The 23,941-nt window shown below is 35.5% G+C and overlaps 1 protein-coding gene and 1 long non-coding RNA gene across 4 annotated transcripts in view; both read left to right on the top strand.

Annotated features, from left to right (window-relative positions):
• Positions 1 to 23,941, top strand: part of GTDC1 (glycosyltransferase like domain containing 1) — a 349,484-nt gene that overhangs the window by 5,268 nt on the left and 320,275 nt on the right. The window lies entirely within an intron of this gene.
• On the top strand, positions 3,627 to 21,993 carry LOC106730491. Its single transcript, XR_004319829.1, has 4 exons — positions 3,627 to 4,979; positions 5,438 to 6,459; positions 7,732 to 7,820; positions 19,538 to 21,993. It is a non-coding gene; the product is annotated as an uncharacterized LOC106730491 (long non-coding RNA).

Raw genomic sequence — 23,941 nt, 5'->3', positions numbered from 1 at the left:
AATTACCTGAATGAGATGAAGTACATGAAATTCATTCAGATAGTGGGGGAATCCTTAGGGTAAATGATGCATGTCAAGGGACGTGACCTCAATCTTGAATTTTTTTTTCTATATATCCGTCAGCTGCTTGTACCTGACTAGATTCTGATTATTTTGGTCATGCTAGGAATCACTGATAGAGGAGATAGAGTTGGTTCTATAGGGTTTTTTCCCTTTGCCACAGAGGGAATCCGGAATATGGTATTCTGTGGCAAGTATAGTTGCTCATCTCTCGCCTGCACTGCCTGCCCTTTTAGGTGGTACACCACAGCCTTCCATTTTGTCACCTTCCTGTCAAATGTCAAGTGTGTGTGGGGACTCCTTGAGGACACAATTGAAATTAAAGCCACACTCCTCTGTCCAATCTCAAAATGGTTATACTCCTTGCAAGTTGTTACAACAAGTTGTAAGAGTGAACTGAGCTGGATAGACCTTGATTCTTTTCCTGTCCCCCTTGGGATTTAATATTAAGCAGTATTTTGCAATGTAAGCCCTTGAAATAGGAACAAACATTGGGGCATAACCCCTGACCTTTACAAATCCTAACTTGAAATGAACATTTTTCTGATTGATTAGAGTTTGGAGTGTTTTAGGAAGATGATTTCTGCTGCCATTTACTGAGGTTTGCAGCATTCCTAGGCTCCTGGCATCTGAAAGTTATTGTGCAATCTGTAGATAGGCTATGTAGCTGTGGTGACATTTTCCTCTAGGCTTTTTGTTTTATTTTGTTTTTAAACAGAGGCAAGCTTATCTTAGCCACAGAGATATATGCTATCTGACACCTCTGTTAAGTGAATTTTACTTCTTTCTTCAACATTACCTATGGATGCTTTACTTAAAGCACCTCAGAACATTGCTCCTTATTTTCAGCATGCACCAGCTTCCTTTTCACCTCTTGGTCTTTGAGATACAAGATGATTCATATCTTAATTGCCTTGGGTAGAGTGGATATGATATGAGCAAGCTCTGTATCCAGACCTTGTGAGCAGTTCCTAGCTCATTGCCAGAGACCTTATATATATGCAGGTGGTGTAATTGAAGAGTTTAGGCTTTAGGATCAGTCCAAACTGATTTTGACTCTGTGCCATTTATGAACAGCATATCTTTGGGGGAAGTTAGTTACTTCTCTGGGTTTCAGTTTCCTCATCTGTAATATAGGGATAATATCAGCTAAGTGTATTGAGTGTTTTTTTTTTAAAGAGTAGTCTCAGCTGCATTGAGTTGTCATACACAGATATGTGTTTAATAATGTGAATTAATGAACTGTTTATCTCGATCTATGTTATATGTTTATACTGTGTTATAAGAAAGTAGGTTTTGTTCTATTTGATGACAGAGATAGTCAAATTAATAAAAGTTATTCCAAATAGAGGCCTTGCGCAGCTGACTTTAAAACTATGTAAGACTTTTGTAACCATCAAGCTGTTTATGTACAAAGCATATACTGATGTATGGGATAGGGAGGCAGAATGAGTAGTGTGCTCATTGGAGTAAGACAGACTTGGCCTTGTGTGTAGATGATCTAACACTTGGGTAACGTTGGTCAGGGTACTTTACCTTTTTGAGTCAAAGCTCTTGTCTGTAAAATGGGTAATAAAAGTATAAAAAGTTATAAAGGAAAAAAGGATAATAAAAAAGATTGTTAAGACTTAAGAGGTGAAGTATGCAAAGTACTTAGTAAAGCCTGAATCCATAAATACTGATAACTGTTACCATGACCTTGGAAAAGTGGCTTTACTTCTCGGTACCTCAGGCTTCCTCATCTGTAGCATGAATATATCAGAGAATTAATAGAATTATGAGGATTAAATGATACAATACAAATAAGAGCTCATTAAATGTTAATTGCTACTGGTACTTATATTATTATTAATTCAGTTTGAGAACATATTAGACCAGTTTTGAGTTACAATGAGAGAGTTCATGCAGATATTTAATATATTTCTTATGATGGGAGATATTTACTGTGGATTTGGGGATGACAGGTCATCCATCATTCGTAGCCTTCAGTGTTTCCTTAAGACAGGAGTCGTTCTCAGGTTGTGGTATACAGGCCTGTGGGGGGATCACTGAGATCCTTTCAGGGGGTCCATGAGGTTAAAACTATTTTTATAGTAATAGTAACTTTTCGCCTTTTCCACTGTTTTATGTTTGCCTTGCTGATACTAAAGCAATGGTGGGTAAAACTGTGGGCATCTTAGTAGATATTAAATGTCAGTGGCACCAGACTGTACTAGTAATCATTGCATTCTTCACTGCCACGCATTCACAGGAAAAAAAAAAAAAAGAAAAAGAAAAAAAAAAAAAGCCAGTTTCATGTGAGAATGTCCTTGATGAAGCAGTAAAAATGATTAGTTTTATTAAATCTTGATTCTTGAGTACACTGTTCTAATATTCTGTGTGATGAGATAGGAAATATGCAAAAGGCGCTTCTGCTGCATATCCAGAGTATGTTGTTTGTCTCAAGGAAAAACCCTTATGTGATGTTTTGAGTTGCGAGCTGAACTAGCCATATTTTGCATGAAACATTTTTACTTGGAAGAAAGGCTATCAGACAAACTATGATTATTTAGACTTGGATATTTGGCAGTCATCTTCTTGAAAGTGAACAAAATGAGACTGTTATTTCAGAGAAAACAACTGACAATATTTGTTGCTGCTGATAAAATTTGAGCTTTCAAGTGAAAATTAAAATTTTGGGAAGACTTGTATCTATTGCTGTGCTCTTGTCAGCTTTCCAGTTTTAAAGATTTTTCTGATGGAATAGGTGGTGATATTAATGAGTGTGAGTTTTTCCTGTGGTATTAATTATGTCAAGATTTGGAATATTTATATAACTCAATGAACCAATATTTTCAAGGTGATCAGTGTTGCAAAGTTATGGTACAAGTTCCTTATAAAAAGCAAGTAACGGAATACGAAAAGCTTATGTGATACTGGATTTCATATTACAGCCAATAAATTTGTAAACTCCTACTTGTTAAGTTTTGATTTAGTATCAACGAAGAACAGTTACCTGAAAATGCTATTAATAATAAGATATACTTCCTTTTTTCTCACTACATATTTGTCTGGGGCTATTTTTTTTCATATAGTTCAATCAAAACAATGTATCACAACCGATTGAATGTAGAAGCAGATATGAGAATCCAGCTGTCTTTTATTAAGTTAGACATGAAAGAAATTTGCAAAAGTTATAAAATAGTATCATTTTTTATCACTAAGCTTTATTTATATAATAAAGTAATTTTTCATAAAATGTATTGTCATATTAAATGTCATTAAAATTTAAAATGAACCAACACTTAAAATTTTCTCATCTAATTCCTAATATGGTAAATGTTGATAATTATAACTCGTATTACCAAAAGCCCTTAGAAGTCCTCAATTTTCAAGAACACAAATGAGTCCTGATCCTAAGAAGTTTGAGAACTATTTCAAGGGAAGGAGGCTAGATTCATCAAATGAAGAAAGTTTTAAAGTTTTAATCTTCTGAGTATTCCTTTGGAATATGGACTTCATACCAATAGTTTCTTTTCCTGATTGTAAGGGTATGTCACTAGAGTTCTTTGTCATTCCCCAAGTGGGCAGAAACTTCGTGTGTGTGTTTTTAAAGAAGATTTTCATTTTTATTTAAGATTGATGTATGTTGGTTGCTATGCAGAATTGAGATAATGGTTTATGGTCATTCCAGTCATCATATTCATTAGTGATACCACTCGTTTGGTTGTGAGCTATTCATGCAGTTTTAAGAGGTGTTTACCATGTACTTTAGGGTTGCAGTGAAATTCACTTTGTTGAAAATAAACTGCCATTTTCTTTGAAGTCTCTACACTAGGCTAATCTGTCTGCTGTAAAGTCTTTCTGACGTTTCATAGCTGTTTTCTAGACAGTCCACAACTTACTAATGTGTTTGTGAATTAGTTATTAGCAACAATATGATATGAATTACAGATAGATTCTATAGTACCATTAGTAGTATGGGCATAGCCTTGTTGTGGATTATTAATGTCTTTCTGTGGGGAATTATATTCTGACTCCTAGGATTCTAGCCAAATACATTACTCCATTGCAGTCCAATAGTGGCAAGGAACCCCCTTTTCCCATTTATAGTAGAAACAGGAGTGTTAAAGCTTTGATGGAAGCAGGAGAGGCATTTTGAAGCAATGTTCAAGAGACACAGGTATCCTAGGCACCCCGGGTGGGTAGAAAGGATGGTAGCACTCTCAGATGAAGCAGGTGTAGAAACTTTGGGGAAACTAGCAGTGGTGGAGGGAAAAAGGACAAGGGATGTTCTGGATGCTGCTTGGGGATGATATATTCCCTTTTGGAGCAGTTGCTAAAAAATAAGGGATGGGTAGTCCTAGGCTGAGAAATCCATCTGAATAGAGTTTTGTTGTGTTGTGCTCTTGTATCCGATTATTGTATGAACTGAGCTCAAGAAATAGAATGACAAACTAATTGAGAAGGTTTAACTCATAGATTTATAGGCCAGAGGTTTGAATGTAAAAGGAAATTGATGAATTCCAGGGGCATTCATGATCAGGAAGAGTAGAGGAAGCCAGGAGAGTGCTGGAACATGGAAGCCCTTCACAAGGGCCCCAAACAAATTCACGTTACAGGGTGGCTGTTCAGGCAGGGGTAGAACTGATGATCAGCTGGCACAGTTTAGTCAAAAAATGCTGTGACTCAGCCTACTGCCCTAGGGTTTCTGGACCATAGGAACTATAGACTTTTAAGAGTCACATCTACACAGGAAGCCTGTGATGGTGAATGGTGGATATAAAGCAGAAATCCAGAAGCAAGAGAACTTGGGGACACAGTCGAGGCCAACTTTGGAGAACCAGAATTTGACCTGAGGTTGAGCTTGTCTTCTTCCTACCCAAGGCCATTGTTGACCCCTTGGATTAAGGCAGGACTGATCCAAAGTGGAAAGCAAAGTGAGCATAGCTAATTGTCTACACTGAAGTGACAGACCTGCCCAAGAAATACTTGTTAAGTCAGTGGATGGAAGTAAGGCAGGGGAATACCGGAGTCATCACACTCACGTTCTCCATGCAACAAACATGGGGTATCATATTACCTGCCCATGGAATATTCTCTAGGTCAGGGGTCAGCAAACTATTTGTTAAAGCTCCAGATAGTAAATATTTTAGGCTTTATGGGTGATACAGTCTGTGTTGCATCTAAAGTCTGCCATTATAGCATGAAAGCTATAATGAAAAATGGTTATGTAAGAACAGGCAGTGGGCTGAATTTTGGGTCACAGGCTTTGGTTTGCTGACCCCTGTTTTAGGCAAATAGATGACTATCATTTATGATGCAGAAAGCTTATTAGCATTACTGAAATAGATATTCTCTAGGACAATGCTGTTGGTGACACTGTCTTGTTTTATAGGTAACACTGATGATAAAAATCCATTCAAGAATTTTGATTTGACATCTGCAGCAGGTTCATATCTCTCAGCTATAAGACAAACTGGATACTTCATAAAGATTTTCATCTGTTATGCAGAGAGAGCCAGAATCCGTTACTGAAATTGTCTGGGTGAACTGCCTGCTGGGTCCAGTGATGCACTGGTAGACAAAGAAGTTGAAAAAGAAGGCTGGCATATTCTTTGGATGACTGGCAGAATATGACACCAGTATGGCATCAAGCCCTACTATGATTCCAAGGACTTCATGACTAAATAAAAGTGATTTTTTTGGTGGGGGTTGGGGATGATTGAAGTAAATTTGATCTTTACATGGGGAATGTGTAATGTATTATTCCATAATGATATTTAGTAATTGCTTTGCTAATCAAACTTTAAAGATCCTGTCTATTATGGAAATTAATAATTATCACCTTTTAGTATTGGGCTTTCTTATACTTAGGAAAATACTGTAAAGAGAAACATCTGCTCAACCTAAAAAAATTTACCTAAAAAAGATTAATGTAAGGACTATAATTTCACATGGAAGTTTTTCTTTGGAGGAGTTTTTGAAATTTTACTCTCCCCTAGAGTGTTTAGAAGTATGTTTCTGTTTGCAAAAAGCTACTGTAGTTAGAATTTTCTAGGAAAATATCCCTTTGTGTAGGCTCTTGAACTCAGTAGTAAGTAGAAAATCATACTGTACAGTATTAATATGCACAGAACATTAAGAAATTAATAAATTAATAGATACTAATTAATAATAACTATTAATAAATTAATGTCTTCAGATCTATTAACTAAATTCACTTAAGATGATTTAGTGAGCAGATATGAACTGGAATTAAACCTGTGTATTTTCTAGGAGTACTGAATCATAAGAAAACTGCAACATCAAAGTATTCTCTGAAGCAAATCAATATTTTATTTGGTTGGAGTCCCTGCTTTTGGTATACATTTATTTATACCAGTTATAGAGGATTTGAAAGCAGTGCTGGGAAATGAGGTGGGTGGATTCTCTCAGAGTTGAATCCCATTTTTTTCCTCAGTGAATCTTCAACATTTTTTTCATCTAGCATTCAACAAAAACTCTGGCAGCTATAAAACATAGATTATATTTTATATAGTTCATACAGCTCATCTACAGACAGAGAAAGATTTCCTCATGATTTACCTTGAAATCTTTATTTAAGGCCTATACTATTCAGTCTGTCAGTGTGCCACCGCTGTAGTGCACATTTTTGGTCAGAGTGCAGTGCAGCTAACAGCCATCCCGTTAGGAAAAAGATCTGCGGGTTGCTGACTAGTGGAAGTTAACACACATCTAATTTACAAGTCAGATTAGTGATCACAGTCATACGATGGCTTTATGTGGAATTGATTTCATTTCATGGTTTTTAAGCTGTTTTTTCATTGAAGCAATGCCTATAACTGAGAGACAGGTGTGTTGTAGTATTTGAATGCTTTAAACTCTTGAATCTGGAATGAAAGAGATGTTCTTATAGATGTTCAGATCCTAAAACTCAGGGATTTTGAAATAAAATGCTCCGTCATTCGTTCATTGTGTTATAATTGAACTGCCCTGAAGATTTTATTTGGCATAATTGTGATTAATATTTGGAAAACTTTCCCATTTTCAAATATAAGGTACTTTAGGAAAGACTATGATTGTGTGTGCATGTGTATGTTTAAATAGAGCAGCAAAACCTGTTTACCTTATAGATAAGATGTATTTAGTAAGAAACATATGGGTTTAATGTTGATAGTACATTCAAATCAGGAATTCCATTGTCTTCTGGAAACCTATAAGGGGGAAGGGACAGTAAATAGATCCCTTTGTAGATTGCAGCTATAATTTTTCCCTAAAGTAAACCTTTTTAAAAATATATAGAATAATGCATAAATATGGCTTGATAGGTTATAGTTATTCTTATTTTACCTGTTCGTTCTGAAACTGAGAAGACGTCTCATAGATGTGAGTATGAAAAAGTAATTTATTGCAGAAAGAAAGTGCTGTTTATTGGAATTTGAGAACATAATTGCAGGCAAGCAACTATGGTTCTTGGGCCAGTAATTGATTTGAGTTTAATCAGGAGAAGAAGAAACTTAAAGAATTTAAAACTAATTTTCTCTCAGTGATGGAAAAAAATTTTGTCCTCCCTCATCCTGCCACATAGTAAGTTCTCATGAATTGATTTTTGAGATGACAAAACATTGATATTTAGAGGGTCTTAAGAATTTATCAGTTACATCTTTTTGTCCTGTATGTTTTACATAGGACTTCTTTAGTCATGGTTATAGGACATAAGGAAGATAGTGATCCTGACTTTCATGGACTTCAAGAAAGACTATTGAAGAAAGATTAAGGTAAAGATGTAGTAGGCATACATTACTGTGTTTATTTTAATAGAGCAGTGACTGTTTGAGTGGGTCCTTCCCTCATTTCCTTTTCCTCTAACTTCATAATCCATGGTTAAAGCTGCATTTCCTTGAGGTGAGTGGGAAGTAATTTTGTGAATGGAGACAGTGAATCTATTGTAGACGTTGGGAAATGGGTGGGACGTAAAAGAGAAAGAGATCGTAAATGTGAGGTAATTAAGATCATAGGTGAACACTGTTGTTTTGGCTTGACAAGGGTACTAGAGTAAAGATATCAGTAGAATAGAGTGACTTGTTATTACCGTTTACTGTTTATTGTTGCAAAATTCTGTGCAACACCCTTTTTTGGTAAATTTTTGTTTCACATTTAGTTGCTTAAAATGAAGTTTCCCTTATAATAAGTAAGCAGTACATGTAATGCAGGGAAATCATACCTAAGATGATAGGATGATGACTATGACTTCTCTGTTTTCAGAATTTCAGCTAAAGCTCCAAGGCTGAAACAAAGGTTAGTAAGTATCCTTACATTCTAAAGAGGAATGTGGGGCTTAGTAAAGGAGACTAGAACTGCAGTACCCACTTCCATACATAAGAGAAATTAGAAAAGGGGTTTTACAAATGTCATTCAAGTGAAGAATTGTTAATCTAGTGGAAGGTTAGTTCTGTGACATTTCCCTGTTTCTCCCCAAAAGGACCTTTTGTTTTCAGCCCAGGATTTGGATATGCCTTCCAGAAGGGTAGATTGATACTTAATTTCTTGTCTAGATGTTTAATGAGCTGCAGAATCTTGTTTCTTGATACAGTAATGGCACCTTCTAAAGAGTTCTTGAGAGGGCATAGCATCTGTCTCCTAGAATTTGGAGCATTCCTGAACTTAGATTTTTGGAGGATTCCTGAACTTAGACTTTTGGAGGGGAGGAGAGTGACCGGAGCTAGTGAGATGGCTTGTTTAAAGAGAGGGCAGTAATAGAAAGAGTTGACATTTACATTTAGTGTGGTAAGTAGGTATGAGGTTTTTTTGTTTTTTGTTTTTTGTTTTCTTTTTTGGTCGACCAGGTGGATCCCTTGGGAAGTAAACAGGCTTGAGTTATCTTGATGGATCCTGCCAAGGAGGGCTGCTTGTCCTTGAAGAGGATTTTGGGTAGGATAGTAAGAGGTCAGCCTGAGAATGCATCTCCCATACAAGAGAACTGTTCAGGGTGGAAGGGCCAGCCTCTTTTTTGCTAGAACGTAAATGTTTTCCAAACAGGATTTTGAGAATGAGAGAAGATAGTGGTCAATAAGTACATGTAGATGACATATCCTCTTATTTCATGGCTACACTTCCATGGAAGTAGGCACACAGGACTTTTGTCCCTCTTCCTCTGCCTATTCTGATCTGGAGGAACCAGAAAGTGAGAAAGGAAGTAGAGAAAAAGCCAAGAAGGATTTTGAAAGAAACTGATTACGTTTGTCTTTTGAAAGAAACTGATTACATTCTTTATCTTGGCTGGCCTGGGCAGAGGTGGGGTGCATGGATACTCTTTGAATAAAATGTAAAATTAAAGGTGTAAATTGGACTAGGTTGTATTTTACAATACTTGAAAATGATTGAGAAGCAGTAGGATTTAACTGGGATGTTATGGAGAGATGGGTAGGTGAAATCCAGAAGACTATATTTGAATTGATGAAAGGAAATTAAAGCTCATATTCCATTGAGTTAAGTGTATTTGATCATCTTAGTTTAATAAGATTTTAATTTAGGTTAAAGGTTGAACAAAGCTTTACTGAATACCTACAATCTGATACGTAAGGTACTCTGTTGAGCGTTTTAGGACAGGCAAAGATGACTTAAGATTTTCTGTCCTCAAGGATCTTCTGCTTTAGTGTAAATAGGTAAACTTAATCAATGACAGAGTGACATAGGTGCTCCAGACCTTTAAGTGGCAATGCTGTGGGAATGTGGAAACAACTGAATGCCACTGGGGTTCAGGGCAAGTTTTGTGGAGGAGACTGAGTTTGGGCTGGGCCTTGTAAGAGGAGAATGGGAAGAAGGACATTCTAGCATGAGGAGTAATTGAAGGCATGGAATTGGAAATGAATAGATGGCTGGGAGGAAATAATGCTCATTTACACTGAAAATTTTACTTTTTAAAAACTGATTTCAATCACCAGTTGAACATGCTTGCCCATGTTACAATTCCAGTTGAAGTTTGGTATTTTTATATACCATTTTTGCACATTAGTAATGCACAGTAATTCCTTTATGAGATGTAGCATGGAGACGTTATTCACTTTAGAACCTAGATGGTTATAAGCATCAAAACCAAACTTCTAAATCTAATCACAAAGTCTATTGCTTTCCTTGATTTAAAACAGTAAAATGTAGAGAAGATGATGATTTTTACATATGATCTTAAGCATTTGGCAGTGCAGTTAGTTTCATAACAAGTGATTGTTTTTTAAAACCTTCCCAGAATAAGAATGAGTATCTTGATGCTAGTGTCATTTTTAAATAGCAATAGCTCCAGGAATGTGTCTGTTCACGTTGTTATCTTAAATACACACCTTATCTATCCATATTGCTGTACTTCAGATGTGAAAGTAAAAATAAAGGTGTGAAGTGCCTAGCCGACTTGTATGGATTTATGCAAATCAGAAAACACACAGTCCATTAGTGCTGAGGCCCTAATGTATTAAATTCAAGTATGGATTATTTCCTGAATGTTTTACACAAACATACACAAACACACATACACCATGATAACCAGCGATTTACTTTGCAAAAAAAAAAATCTTTACAAGAGGTTTTTTCTCTGAACTCTTGGCATATATCCAATTGTCATGCCATACCTCCATATGGATATTTAAAGGTATTTAAATCTAAAGTGCTCAAAACTCAGTTGATCCTTTTACCCAAACTTGTTTCATTTTTAGTCTTCTCCATCTAAATTAATGACAGTACCATCCATGTTACTCAGACCAAAAACCTTGGAGTCATCCCTAACTCCTCTCTCACATCTATACCTCATCTATCAGTTTATGTTGACTCTTCATCAAAATACACCTAGAATCTGAATCTGACCACCTCTCACCACCTCCACTACTACCTGGTCCAACCTATTCTCATCTCTTACTTGGATTATTTTAATAGTCTTCTGATTGGTCTCCTGGCTTACTTTTAAAATTCTCAACCTATAACCCAGCACTTCAGTCTAGTCTCAGTGCAGTAGCCAAAATAATCATAGTTCAAACATAAGTCAAATCCTGTCATTCTTCAATTGTTTCCTTTCCCATTCACTGTAAAAATTGTCTTTGTAGTACCCTGTAAGGTTCTGCATGATGTCCCACCTGAAGTCTTATCTTATGACTGTCTTGTTTACTACCCCCCATTCACCCTTGATCCTGTCATCCCCTAGATAGCTGGCCTGAAGGCCTTTGTACTTGCCCTTCTCTCTGCCTCTAAGGCTCTGCCCCCTGGATTACTGCTTAGTTTATTCCCTAACCTTTCTTGGGTCTTTATTGAAATGTTACATGCCTAATGAGACCTTTCTTGACCGTGTTATTTAAAACATTTTCCTTGTTCCAGTTGCTTTTTCTGGTTAGCACTTCTCCACACTAACTGTATATTTTACTTTTACTTTTTTATTGTAAGTTTTTTCTTTTTAGGATGAAAGCTTGATGAAGGCAGGGGATATTGTTCTGTTTACTACTGTACCAATACACTTAGAATCATTCTTGGCACATAGTTCATAGTTGAATACATAATTGATTGAAAAAAAGATAATGAAAAACCTATTATATAGAGGTTAAACCAATAAGGGCATCGATGTGCCCTCTCTGAAGCACATTTCCAGGTAATTACTGATCTCATTTTTGTCATTATGAATTAGTTTTCCCTGCTCTAGATTTCCATATAAGTAGTATCATGTTATGCACTCTTTTGGTTTTGAAGCTTCCTGTGTTACTGTATGTTTTAGTAGTTAGTTCCTTTTCACTTTAGTGTTCATTGTATAAATGTGCCAGAGTTTACTTGTCCACTTACCTGTTCATGGACATTGGGTTGTTTCTGTTTTTGCCTGTAAAGAATAAGCTACCATGAATGCTTATGGACAAGTCTTTGTGTCTTATGCTTTAATTCTTCTGGGTTAGATGCCTACGATTAGGATTATAATGATATATGGAATGGTATGTTTAACTCTGTAAAAAACTGTCCTACTGTTTTCAAAGTGATTGTACCATATCCCCCCAAAATGTATGAAAGTTCTAGTTGCTTCACATTCTGGCTAGCACTTGATGTTATGATTCTTTTAATTCTGTATTCTAGTGAGTCTGTGTGGTATTTCATTGTGGTTTTAATTTGCTTTTATTTGTTTACTAGTGACATTGATCTTTTCATCTACATATTGACCATTTGTCTTCTTTTGTGAAATATCTGTTCAAGTCTTTTGCCCATTTAAAAAAATTGAATTATTTGCTTTCTTATTCAGTTTTAATAGCTCTTTAGCTGTCTGGAAACAAGTTCTTTGTCAGACATATTTTTTCCCTACTCTGTAGATTGCTCTTTTACTTTCATTAATGGTGTCTTCTGAATAGCAGTTTTAATTTTTGAGTAAATCCATTTTACCAGTCTTCCTTCTTTCCTTCCTTCCTTCCTTTCTTGGTTCTATCTAAGAAGTCTTTGAGTAACTCTAGGTTGTGAAGATTTTCTCCTGTGTTTTCTTCTAAAAGTTTTATAGTTTTAGCTTTTTTACATTAAGTCTCTGGTCCATTTTGATTAATTTTTGTGTAGAGTGTAAGGTGTAAGGATCAAAGTCCATTCTTTTCCATATCTAGTTTTCCAAGGACCGTTTGTGCAAAAAACTGTCTTTTTCTTCTTTGAGTTTTCTTGAAACTTTAAAAATTCAACTAATCTTACAACTGTAGGTCTTTTCATAGATTATCACTTGTTGATCTGTATGTCTGTCATGCCACTGTTTCATACTAAGTCTTGAAATATGTGGTGTAAGTTGTCTAAGTTGGTTCTTTTTTGAAATTGTTTAGGCCCTCTGAATCCTTTCCGTTACCATGTTAATTATATGCTAATATGCTTTATGCTTATATGCTTTAAATGCCTGTAGGAATTTTGATTGACATTGCATTGAATCTATAGATCAGTTTAGGGAGGATTAATTTCTAAACAATATTGAGTTGTTCTAATCCACAGACATGATTTATCTTCATTTATCTATGCATTCTTTAGTTTCAGCAATGTTTTATAGTTTTTATTATGCTGGTTTCCAATGTCTTTTGTTAAGTGAATAGGATACAAACTATATTTTTGAATGTTTTTGAAAGGGTATTTTTTAAAATATAAATTTTACAATTGATCATTATTAGTATACAGAAATGCAGTTGATTTTTATATTCATTCATTAATTCTTTTGGCTTTTTTTGTGTGATTTTTCTCAGGATATTCTATGTGGATGATTGTGTTAATCACAAATAGAGTTTTACATCTTTCCAATCTTTGTATGTTTTATTTCTTAATGCACTTACTAGGACTTCTAGTAAAATGTAATAGAAATGGTGAGAGTGAGCATCCTTGCTTTGTTCTTAGTCATAGGGAGAAAGCATTCAAACTTTTACTGTTACGATGTTAGCTATAAATTTCTTATAGATGCCCTATATCAAGTAGAGCAAGTTTAAAATTTTTGGTATACTCCTTAAAATTCATATGTTGAAGCCCTAACTCCCATTGTGATGGTTTTTGTAGGTGGGATCTTTGGGAGACACTTAGGTTTGGATGATGTCATGTGGGTGAAGCCCCCATAATGGCTTTAGTGTCCTTAGAAGAAGAGACTGAAGCTCACTTGCTCTCTCTGTCTTATGAGGACACAGCCAGGATGCCCTCATCTGGGACACAGTTGGCCAGCACCTTGGTCTTGGATTTCATAGCCTGCAGAACTATGAGAAATAAGTATCTATTGTTGAGCCACCCAGTCTGTGGTGTTTTGTTATGGTAGCTGGAGCTGACTAAGATGGAGGCAGTGTATTATTTTTGTCAGGTTTTGGTTTCAAGGTAATGATCATCTTATTAGCCAGAAAAATCATTTGACAAAATGCAGTATGATTTTATAATTAAAACACTTTACCTAGGAAAAGGAGGAAATTTCCTCAACGTGTTAAAAGGCATCTATATAAAAACATAGCTAACATCTTAATGGTAAAAGAGTGAATGCTTTTCCTTAAAATAAGGAGCAAAGCAAAAATGTTGCTGTCACCAATTGTATTCAGTATTGCACTGGAAGTTCTAGTTAAGACAGATAAGAAAAAGAAATAAAAGCATCCGTACTAGAAAGAAGTAAAACTGTCTTATTTGCAGATAACAATATAGAAAGTCTTAAGGAATTCATTAAAATTTATTGTAACTAATAAATGATCATCAAATTGTAAAGTACAACAGCATTATACAGAAAATTGTATTTCTGCACAATAGCAGTGAACAATAAAAGTGAAATTAAGGAAACAATTCCATTTACAATAGCAACAACAACAACAAAACAATAGAAACATTTAACAAAAGCAGTAGAAAAATTGTACTCCAAAACCTATAAAAATTGTTGGGAAAAATTCAAGAAATAAATAGACATTGCATGTTCATGTATCAGAGGCCTTAATATTATTAAGATGGGAGTACTCTTCTAAATGATCTACAGGTTCAAGGCAATCTCTATCAAAATCCTTGCTGTCTACCCTCTCCTCCTCCCCCTGCCCCCAGCCAAATGAAAACCAGATCCTAAAATTAGATGAGCAAAGGTGAAGGGCATCCTGATTTCAAAACTTACTGCAAAACTACAGTAATCAAGACAGTGTGATACTGGTATAATGACAGATATATAGGTCAGTGGAATAAAATTGAGAGTTCAGAAATAAACCCTGACATTAATGTTCAGTTGATTTTTTACAAGAGTGCCAAATAATTTAACAGGGAAAAAATAGTCTTTTTAACAAATGTTGTTGGGATAACTGTGTATCCATTAGCAAAGAATAAAGTTGGACCCTTTTCTTATACCATCTATTAATATTAATGCCAAATGGATTATAGACCTAAATGTAAGAACTAAAGCTAAAAAAACTGTTAATGAAAACATAAGAGTAAATCTTCATGTCCTTAGGTTAAGAAAGCCTTCTTCAAAGATACCAAAGCCCAAGTGACAAAAGAAAAAAATAGATAAATTGGACTTAATAAAAATTAAAAACTTTTATACTTTACACGGCACCATCAAGAAAGTGAAAAGCCAACCCACCAAATGGGAGAAAGTATCTGCCAGTTTGTAGTAAGGAACTTCTATTGACAATATACAAATAACTCCTGCAATTCAGTAATCAGAAGACAAATAACAGTTAAAAATGTGCAAAGTTTCTGAATAGATGTATTTCACTGGAAATATGTCCCATCTGTTCTTTATTCCTTAATCTTCTTTTCCTGCTTTCTTTAGGATTAGCTGAGTATCTTCTTTGTGTTTATTTTTACCTTTTGGATTATTAGCTACACATCTTTGTATATTTTTTATTTCTTAATTTAGTGGTTCCTATAGGATTTATAATACACATCACAATCTATTTAAATAATGCCATCATGTATAATATAAGAGCTTTATAATAATATATGACATTTCTTCCCTCTTGTTCTTTGTAGTATTGTTATATATTTTGCTTCTGCATATTATGTAAAGTATCACAGTTGTTCTTTATTTTTTTCTTTAAACAGTCAGTTTTCTTTTAGAGGAATTAAAAATGAGAGAAAAGTCTGTTATTTTTACCTGCATATTTCTTGTGGTCTTCATTCCTTCATGTTGATCCGTGCTTCCATGTAGTATAATTTTTCTTCATTTTGATGAACTTCTTTAACATTTCTTATAGCACAGATCTGCTCTCAAAAAGTTCTCAACTTTTACTTAAAAATGTTTTATTTAGCCTTTGTCTTTGAAATTGTACCTTGACAGTTTTTTTTTTTTTCTTTTTTCTTCCAGCTAGTTAAAAAATATCTTTCCATTGTCTTCTGGCTTACATTTTCCCCCCTTTTCTTTGAATGAGAAGTCAATGGGGTTCCTTAAATTTTTTTCCTCCTGTGAATCCAATATCCTAATGTGTGTGTTTGTGTGTTTTAAACCTTCGTGCTTTTTAGATGTTCTTTTTACCACCAATTTTTAGATTTTTTTTTTTAATATGATGTGTCTCAGTGTTTTTTTGTATGCATCCTGCTTGAGGTTCATTGAGTTTCTTGGATCTGTGGGATTATGGTTTTCCTCAAATTTGAAAACTTTTAGGCTGTTTTTTTTTTCCAGAAATTTTTTCTGCTTCTCCGTTTTTGGCATTCCAGTTACATATATGACTGATGACTAGATATTATTCCACAGGTCACTGAAGTTCAGTTCACTTTTTTTCCCAGCCTGTTTTTCTCTGCTTCTATATGGACAGTTTTTATCTTTATGCCTTAAAGTTAAATTATCTTCTACATTGTCACAGGACCAAGTAGTAAATTTTTTTTTTAAAGAAAGTTTGATTTCATCTCTGTTTTTTGTTGGTTTTTGTTTTTGTATTTTTTGGGGGGGGCATAATTAAGTTTATTTATGTATTTTAAATTTTATCTTTCTCTCTTTTTTCTTAATGGAGATACTGGGAATTGACCCTAGGACTTTGTGCATGCTAAGCACATACTTTTCCACTGAGCTGTACCTTCCCCTCCAGTTTCATCTCTGGAAGTTCTACTTTTTAAAATAGCTTTCATTCATTCATCATTATGTTACATTTGAAGTAATTCTAAGTACATTCTTAAGTACTCTTTTAATGTACCTACTGTTTTAAAGTCCTAATGTACTAGTTCTATCATTTCTGCCATTTCTGGATCTGTTTTCTATTGTTTTGTATTGGTTATCAGTCACATTTTTCTTCTTCACATGTGTTGTAATTTTTGGTTGGCTGTTGGGCATTGTGAATGTTGTATTATTGAGTATCCCAATTTTATTGTCGTTTTAAAAAGAGTATTAGTTTTAGCAGGCAGTTTTAAGTTCTTTGTGGATTATCTTGATCTTCTTGAGACTGGTTTTGAAGCTTTGTTAGAATTGTTCTTGAGTAGCCTTACTCTAGCGCTAATTTAATCCTATTATTAAGGTGTGACCCTTCACGTTCTTTTGAATGCCATGTTTGATCAATGAACACTCTCTACTTTCTTGTTCTAATCTTGACTGCTTCTAGGCCTATGTGACCTTTGGGTAGTGTTAAGATTATTGCACTCTTGTACTTGTTCTTCTACCAGCCTCATGCGGTAATATTATAATATTCACCATGAACGTACATATGGGATCCCTGTGTAGATATCTGGAGCTTTTTCTGTGCACAGCTACTTTGTCTGATGCACTGCATCCTTACAGATTCTAGCCACAGCCTCATTAAGACTCTAATATCTGTTCTCTTAACTCAGCTTGACCACCTGCACCTTTTATCTCTGTGCCATGGTGCATCGAGTACCTCCATCTAGAAAACTGGGGTGATTACCATAGGGCTCATCTTCTTGGTTTCCCTTCTTCAGCGATCATGGTTCTGTGCCATATTGTCCAGTGTCTGAAAACAGTTTTATATGTAGTTTTACAGTTTTATGGCTGATTTATGGTGGGAAGAGGACACATCTAGTGCCAGTTATTCCATCATAGCCAGCATTAGAATTTCCTTGTTACTCCCTTTTTTAGTATTGAAATTTAAGAAAAAGTAAAAATTTTTATGTACATCTAGAGAAATATTTTTGTTGTATATTATCCTATCATTAAAATATAATTGAATATTGTCAGTCCTTTCTTGATGACTTTTCTTCTTTTTAACTATGTTACACAGATGTCAGTAGCCTTAAACTATTAAAATGCTCCTTATCTAATTTTCCTAATTTCTGTTTTTCCTCCTCTAGTGTTTTATCTATATCAAGACCAATGTCAACTTCTAGTAGCTTTTTTCTTCCTTGAAACTGTGTTTTATTTTTAATTTATTTTTTATTGTTTTTGTTATTAAAACTTTCTTTCATATATAATCTTGGCACTGAAGGCCCTCTTCAGTTAGGCTTTAGTCTGCTTTTTTTACCGTTATTTTCTACTTTTTTATACGCAACAAATACTGTAGTGTCTTAGTCGACATTCCTATACTTGCATCTTTTTCTTTTTATTTTGCTGAAAACCCTTCTTCACCTCCTCCTGTCCAAATCCTAATCATTCTTCAAAGTCTCTCATTTCTTTATGGTGGTACTTTTCTTACTAGGATATTACAGTCCTTTGAATATTTGTCAAATTCTTATTAAATTGTAGTCTCATTGAATGCTTTACTCATCTTTGATTCTCCTATAGTGCCCAGAGCCTGGCACACAGTTGATGTTCTGTAATATTTACTGAGCATTTACATAAGTAATCTTCAAAATAGAAAGCCTTTAGGGTGTATTAAAGTAGTAGATCTCCAGTGTGACTTGTTGACTGAATATATGTAAGAGTGCACTACTGCAGGCATCATGCTTCCCCCAAAATAGATCTTTCTGCATGGCTATAATTCTAGAGTAGGGAACAGACAGAAATAAAGAGGCCATCATTTGATGTAAGTAGTGTTCACCCAGTTAAGTCGGGGATTGCTATGGGCAATCTGAGGTGGTGGTGCAGTACTCATCCTCTGATGTAATTCATATCTTTCTCCTTTTCTTTTAACTTTTATGAGAATCCTTTACTTTAACCTGTATTGATCAACATAACTTTTTATTGAGGGTAGGCACTATTTATGGTGGCATGGGTGAAGCAAATAAGCCCTCAGTGGCTTGTATACAAATGGTGGACTCACGGATATTTTCTGTATGCCATGAATAATCATGGAGATGGGTGTCACGGTAGAACAGAGGAGAAACACTTGGATGTTTGGTTGTCCTTTTAGGTTCTCACAGGCCTATATCTAGGCGTATAAATTAGGGAGGACTAAATGTGCGTTGCTTAGCCTAACTTTCACTGACGGGGCAGTCTATTTTCAGGTAGTTCTTCAGATAGTGAAAGTCATCTGTCATTGCTTAATTTTATACACTCTTCCATTTATTTATACCCACTGCCATTGCTGAGGTCATCCTTTTAAAAAACATTTTCTTCAGGACCCATGATGTGCTGGGTACTAGTGTTGGCACTAAAAAGATAAAAACGACCTGCCTCCGGAAGAATGATAATGGCCTTCAAAAGTCTTGATTAGTGATTTAATGCCACAGTGTAAGGAACCTGGCATTTAATACTTGTATTTGCTTAAAAAACATGGACCTAATAACAGAGTTCCTGAGAGGTAGAATGATAAACCGGAATTTTCAGTTGAGGCATCAGTATTCAATAGATATGTCTATATTCCAGGGAAGTGCTACACCATATACAGAGTTGTGAAGAGCTAGTTTTGTGACCTTTGAATCCCTTCACTCACATAGAGGATATCAAAAGAGGGAGAGATTCCACTACGCAAATTTGACTGGAATGTCATTGGAGTGCTGTGTGTTTTAGCCCTGCCTCTCAAGTTAGAGATCTGAATCTTTCACCAAGCCTAGTGAGAGGAGTTTCAACTGTAGTACATGGGTCTGCAGTTGGAGTCACAAGGGATTGATGCTTGACTCATGCCTGAGAAAGCTAACGTGTTCTGTGGCAGTGGGGCTGGGTTTGAGAAGTAATTTTACTGCTTTCTTCCAACAGGTCAAAGTGTATGTATGTATCCCAGAATATGAATATCAACCTGATGTTATTTGAAAAGGGATCCTGCCCAAGAAAGTTTTCTGCCAGGGGAAGAAGATCCCAGCAGTAAGGAGTTGTGGGGTATGACCAGGGGGAAGTTTTGTAACTGGTGGATCATACCCTTGGAAGAATGCACGCTGCCCAAGAGAAGGAAAATCAGCTTTAAACACCTGCCATATCCACCAAGCCCTAGGTCATTTTGGTACAGTAGCAGTCAAGTAAGAACTGTCCTGTTATGCCTGACCTCTTCTCCCCTCCCTGACCTTGGTCCGGGTGGGCTCAGAACTCAGGAAGATGACAGAAGAGAAACTTATTGGTGAGAAGAGAAGGATCCTGCTCCTTCCCTCACTGACAGTGACTAGCTCTAGCAGGCCCTAGCTGAATGGAGAACATAAGATTTAATGTTAACTGAACTTTGGAGTGTGGACTATTATTTGGATGTAGTCTTTAATTTTGAAAAAATTCAAACCTACAGAAATGTTGAAATAGTAATCTAATAAACACTTCATACCTTTTACCAGTTAATAACATTTGGCTACAAGTATATATTATATATACTGCATGCTTTGGCCAGTTGAATGGGGCTGTACCATGTGAAAATGACACTTTACCCCTAAATACTTCAGCTTTTTTATCCTAAAGATTAAAATAATCTCCTACATAATGCCGTTATCACACTCAAGACTTCACCACTGATACAACATTATATAATACATAGTCCATATTCAGATTTCCCCAATTGTCTGTCTGAGACTAGTTATTTTAAATTACTGAACTGAGACTTACCATTTCTAGTGATCATATGATTTTCTGTTACTTACCAGGGAAGTCATGGGGATTACTTGAATTTTTTTCTCTAAGGCAGAGGTTGGTTTTCTGCTGAATGTGTTTAATAGACCAGTAAGAGACAAAAATAAAGATTTTGCATGAAACCCATCATTTCTGCATGGTCAAAAGTTGGGTACACTTTTAAAAGGGTGTCTCAATTCACTGTGCTTTTGCATTGTTCAAGAATAGATTTCCTAAAGAGGAAAGAAAATTGATGGAGTGATGATAATTGTTGAAGCTAGGTGATATGATTCATTAAACTCTTCTCTCTACTGTTGTGTATGTTTGAAATTTTTCATAATAAAAAGTTAAAGGATTTTTAGAGTCTTGTGTTTTCTAATTTGTAAATTTGGAATGTTAGAAAATCACTTATGTTATTTTTTACTTTTAATGTCAGAGGAAATCAATTTTTAAATTGAAGCACTATAATAATAGTTCTGACTTTTGAGTACTTAACAAATGTCAGGCATTAGGCTAAATCTTTTACACATTACACATCCACATTCCAACATCTCCAAGGTAAATTTTATTTCACTGAAAAATAATCATTCTTCGGAATTCATTTCTCAGTCCAAAGATTTACTTTCATCTTTTCCTTAGTTTGTCGTTTGTTCCTGAAGTGGAGGAGGAACTGAGCCCAGCACTGGTGCTAATAATGGAGTGGATGACTTGAGTGAAAGTGTAGGAAAGTGCATGTTGGGTCCAAAATTAAAGCTAAAGTTTATAAGAAGCAGGGTTGAGTCTAACGGATTTCAACATAGTGCAGTGTTGGCTCTAATTAAAACTTATCAGGAAATACAGAGTTCTGAATAAGATGGTAGTGGGTAATTTCTCCCAAGTAAAAATAAAATAGTCCTAAAATCTAGTGTTTCGTTTTTATAGAGTTTATTTATTTGGAATTTCAAATATTTTGTGTATTAGGCATAGTGATAGTTTTGATGCAGATAGAATTGTTTTTGTACTTTTAGTAATTTAATAGAATTTTTTTCTCATAATCTTAATGCTAACGGTAGGATCTTGTAACTTTGTCCTTAAAAAACACTTAATGGAAGCCAAATACATTTCTCTGTGTACATTACATACATCAGTGATTTCTGAATGTTAAACACAATTTATGTCTTCCTTTTTGTTCAGTATATTTTGTAAAGCTTTTTGTTTAGTGTATTTTGTAAAAATGAATAATCATTAAAAGAAGTTGCACTGATAAATGAGATGATTGCAGTTGACCTTTGTAAGAGAGACAATTTACTCATCAGTGTTCAGTGTTTCTTAGCAACAGAAAGTATTCCTGTGCTGGGCATTTTCATATATTTCTTATAAACACACATTTGGAAATAGTTTATATGACCTGATGGTTGTCCATCTGTCCTGAAGCTCTCACTGCTTCTTCATTACCTAAATGTCCTCATTAAACTTCACATTCAAGTAATATATTATTTCAGCTTAATAACCCACAGTTTGACTTGAGAATCATTTGGCTTGTCAGCATCTTACAAGAGTTCTGGGAAATATTTTTTGTGTGTGTATTGTGAAGCTAAAAGTTATTGAAAATGTGTTATATTTTCATAATAAAACAAGTATAAAAAGATTGCCTTGGGAGCTTGCTGACTATTTTCTTATTGTGCTTGGCCTCTAGGGAGGTAGTTTAATCACTTGTGATAAAGAAATAGCTTGGGTATATTTTGGCAAGTTGACTTGTATTCAGTTTAGATCATAATTTATGAAGATACTAGGTTCATAGGGAACGTTGTATTCATTCACCCATTCAACAAATTTTTATCGCGCTCTTACACTGTGCCAGGCTCCGAGACAGGCCCTGGGGATACAATGGAAAGCAAAAACACAGGTCTCTGCTCTCTAGAAAAGGATGGGGGTTGTCAGAGAGCATGATTTGGTCAGGTAGGAAAGGCTTCCCCCAGGAAGTGTGCCTTAGCTGCTATCTGAAGAGCATTCCAGGAGAAGCAACATGTGCAACGGAGGCCGCAGGGCACACTGAGCACCTGCCAGAGGCAGGGCAGCTGGAGTCCAGAGAGTGCAAGCCTGCAAGATGAGGCTTGCAAGGAAATCGGTTTTGAGAAAGGACTTCATTCTCTGTTGATGTTTTATGAATTCAGTAGTCATCTTTATGTTGACTTCTGTGTATCTGTTTTAAGATAATACGCTATTTTCAGATACAGATTTGAAGTTCCCTTAGAATTCATTTTTTCCCATTTGGTGCTTTAATCCCCTAAAGTAGTAATCCACTGTGAATGGGAACTCCTGCTTGAATACACAGGTATACTTGTTTTATTGCTCCTCAGATACTCTTTTTTACAAATTGAAGGTTTGTGGTAACCATGTGTTGTCAGATGATGGTTAGTATCTTTTAATTAAGGTATATACATTGTCTTTTTAGACTTAATGCTACAGTATAGTGTGAACATCTTTTATACGCATGGGGAAACCAAAAAATCCATTGGATTCACTTTATTGCGTTATTTGCTTTATTGCAATGATCTGGAACTGAACCCACAGTGTCTCCGAGGTATGCCTGTACCCAGCCCAGTCTCTCTGCTTTGCAACAAGCTTCAGTTTTAGACACTTTAAATTATTAGGGAGTTCTTACGTGAAGCCAAAATTTTGGTTTCTACTCATTGATCCCAGTTCTCTGAGGCAAAATGATTGTTCGTCAGTTCCTTCATGTATGTGGTGGTTACTGCTGTGTAGCTACAAGTCTCTCATTTCTAGACTTTTCCTCCTTAATATTGGAAAATTTTCCAATGTATACAAAAGAAGACAGACTAGTCTAATGAAATACCCTTCCTGCCCTGCTCTGCAGGTACTTGTTGCCCCTCTTCAACAGTTATCAACCCATGGCTTTGTTTGAATGACAGATACTTAATATTTTCTTTGCACAAGATGTGGTACAAGTTTCTGGAGCTATAAGATAGGACCTGACAGTTTCTGGCCTTAAGGAGCTGACACTTCAGTGGAGAAGGAAATAAGAAAATCAGTTAAAATGGTACAGCATGATGCATACATTCATCTAATTTGCAAGAGAATTATGGGGTTATGAAGAAAAAGTACAGGAAAGGCGCTTTATCCTGTTGATAGGTAGTAGAACTGGAGGGGGCTTGGGGTTGGGATTAGTATACAAATTTAGGCTCTGGAAACACTTCCCGGGAGTCTTGGAGAAAGTGAGTAAGATAAGTCAAAGTTCACCGGACATTAGGAAAGTCTAAAACAGCCCCCCGACATTGGTATGTAGAATCCTATGTCTGTACGTACTTAAGTAGGTATTTCTGTGGGAGGGGCTCTTAGTTCCCATCAGACCTTAAAGAGGTCTATGATACAAAATAGGGCTATTGTGTAGTCCCTCATAAAGGAGTTGGATTTGGTAGGGATTTCTTAATGGTCAGCTTAAAACCTCATAAGAATTAAAAAGCCAAAAGAGAGAGAGATGTTCAGTCTAGTCAACTGCAAGTAATGTTTATTATTGCAAATAGATAGAAAATTATTTGTAGTCTCCTTACGGCCTAGAAATTGAGTAGATATAGA

The sequence above is a fragment of the Camelus ferus genome, chromosome 5 (assembly GCF_009834535.1).
Source record: "Camelus ferus isolate YT-003-E chromosome 5, BCGSAC_Cfer_1.0, whole genome shotgun sequence".
Classification (NCBI taxonomy): domain Eukaryota; kingdom Metazoa; phylum Chordata; class Mammalia; order Artiodactyla; family Camelidae; genus Camelus; species Camelus ferus.
This window is presented reverse-complemented; position numbering and strand designations above follow the sequence as displayed.